Consider the following 2,981-nt stretch of genomic DNA (forward strand, 5'->3'; position numbering starts at 1 on the left):
CCTTCCTTCTTATTTTCATTTCTTCCTCCCTTCTTTCCTTGCATTTTTATAACTATTTATGGAATGAATAATATCTGGCCCTGTTCTAAAGACTGGAAAATATATCAATAAAAAAACATAGTCCATTACTGAAGGGAGATGAATCTAGTGAGAAGATAATTGGAAAAGAGTATGACAAGTGACTATAGAGGCATGCACAGGGTACAATGACAACAATGATGAGGGGAATTAGGATATCTGCATATGGTGTTTGGGTTGATTTTCCAGAAAGATAAGATTTGAAACATTTCATGAAATGTGAGTAGGAGTTAGCCAGGTGAAAAGTGGAATAAAGGCTTTATGAAAATATGCACTAGAATATTTAAGATGTGATTGGGAGAATAAGGCAGTCAGGTAAATAGTGATCAATTTGGCATGGCTTCTTATCTGTGGATGAGTGCCAGGGGAAGCTGGGAAGTTAGTACCAGGACCCATGCAGGAGCTGTTAAGAAGTTTGGGTTTTATCCTAATGACCATTACAAGATTTTCGTGGGGTAAGGGAAAAGAAATGAGTGTCGTTACACAACTATAGGAGAGGGAACAAGAAGAAAGGACAGAAAGTTCAGCAAACCAGTAAAAGGATACTAATAAGGAGACTTTCAAAGAAATATAAGGTCCTGCACTAGGGTTGCAACAGTGGGGATGAGAAAAGAGGCCAGACTTGAGGCAGTGAAATGAGGAGACCACAGAGGTTGAAAGAAAACAGGAAAGAATAATAAAGGGGAAGTGAGTATGGCTAGAATTTATAAAAGAAAGGAGTAGTAAAATGTTAGTGGGGCAGAGGTTGCAGTGAATTTAAGCACTACTGGAAAATAAGGAAGTGGAGATTTTCAAAGCCATGATGATGAAGGTAAGAGAGACATATAATACAATAGCTGAGCAGAGGAGTGAGGTGACCTGACAGTTTTTTGTGAGACGGAAGGAATTATAGCATGTAAATATATCTAGGGGAAAGAGCCAATGTGCTGAGAGAGATTAAATATCTATAAGCCAGATGCAGAGAGCAACACTGAAGAGATTAGTTCTGATTTTAAGCACTCTTTCAATTTGTACCATTTCCTCTCCCACCTCTCCTCATTGTGCTATAAACCACAGCCTTATAGCTAAGACAGAAATTTTCTGAACCCTTTCAAGGGAATAATATTAATAACAGCTATTACCTCCCCGTTTTGTCCTTTATCCTTACCACCAACTTTTGGATCAGAAGAGAAATATTTGTGATCAGATTTCAAATTTGTGTATGTGTTTGTCTTTCTTTTCTATTTTTTTTTTAAACAAACTTCTTCTGCCCTCCAGAATGAGGAGAAATGGCTCAATGAACCTGTGGTCCCCTATTCCTAAGGAAACTAGTAAGATATTAACATAATATGTGACGATGGCATTACTGGCATAGGGCTCCTCATCCCTCCATAACTTAGTAAAGCAGGTCACAAGTGTCCTTTCTCATGATAGTCACAATGTCAAAGACAAATGTAAATAATACCCAGGGAGATGGATCTACATATGGTTTGTGATTTGATTTTTCTTTAATTTCTTTATGGGAAATGTAATTTGATAGCAACTGGTGCTATGAAGGTACAGATGGTGAGATTCAGGCAGACCTTATTCCCTGCGGTGACACAGTACAGCTTGCCTTCAACAGCTGTGATTGGCCTCCTCCAGCCTCTTTGGAGTTGGGGTAAAAGCATTACCTCTGCATCCTTGGTGTTTTCGCAAAAAGAATGGAATGGTTTATTTTTCGTTTATTACTTGTGACAGGAAACCAAAAGAGGAAGAGCTGGCCTCAATTCAGGAGAGGCAGCAATTCTGGAAGAAAGTCTTATCTCTCAGGAGAATGAGCAGCCATAAAGGTGTGCATAATTCAAAGATCATTTCGTAGTTGTGTCAAATGTTTGGCAGGAGTCAAGTGATAAAATTCTTTTAATTGGTCAGTTAAATGTCCACACCGGCTGCAATGATTTCAAATGGTTCTGTGAATATAAAGCAGCTCCATGAACACATGGCACCTCTAAAGCCTGCTTTCCCCCAGAGCCTTCTTTCCTGGCATGGGGACTTAATTAAAATGAAGGTGCTGGCCGGTTTATTGCCCGATAAGGCTTGTAGCCAGCCTTTTCTATCAGATCTGAGAGTTCTGACAGCTTTTCACCAATTATGCTAGCTACTCAAATAAGGTCTCTACATATAAGAATGGATTAGATTAATTTTTTTTTTTTTTTTTTTTACCCTTCACTCACACCTTCCTTTGTAAAAACCGAAGCAGTCATTTTTATGCCAATATAAAAGGTTAGGTTTCATTTTGAGGCTCCTTTTCACCCCTGGATTCTAGGGAAGAGAACATGAAAAGTACTGGTTTATGAAAGGGATATTATTCTCTTTCAGTTTTTGTCTGGTTGGAGGGAAGGCTTCAGTGATAGTTCTCGACAGAACTCAAAATTTGGCATTTGAATCCCAAGAGTTAGTGTACATTTCTGTTGGGAAACGTTTGTACTCTCACATCAGAGACTTGACTACAACTTTTTCTCTCTCAAAGTTAAAAGCTTCTATTGCCCAAAGTCTTTCCTGTAACTGTATATATAAACTGTCAAGTACAAAGCCTAGACCACCAAATGATGACTTTGCTTATTTTAATTTTCTGGAATCAATTTAATGTTTAATTCCATTAATATCTGCTTAATATTTAATGAGTGACTCGGTAGGGTACATGGCACTCTTATAAGCCTCCAATCCCAGTGAACATACAAATATGGATCGAATTAGGAGAGTAAATAGATCATAGTAGAAGACACCAAAGAAATATGTCATTTATCTAAATAAAGCCTTCTCCCACCAGAATGCCTTTGTCTAGTAGTCTAGCACCATTAGCAGAAGTCTGGGAGGGGAATGTTTAAGCCTGTGAAAGAAAAAAATCTAAAAACTATGAATCCTTTTATAACTCAGATTGG

This window comes from Propithecus coquereli, unplaced genomic scaffold, assembly GCF_000956105.1.
Source record: "Propithecus coquereli isolate 6110/MARCELLA unplaced genomic scaffold, Pcoq_1.0 Scaffold49, whole genome shotgun sequence".
Lineage (NCBI taxonomy): Eukaryota > Metazoa > Chordata > Mammalia > Primates > Indriidae > Propithecus > Propithecus coquereli.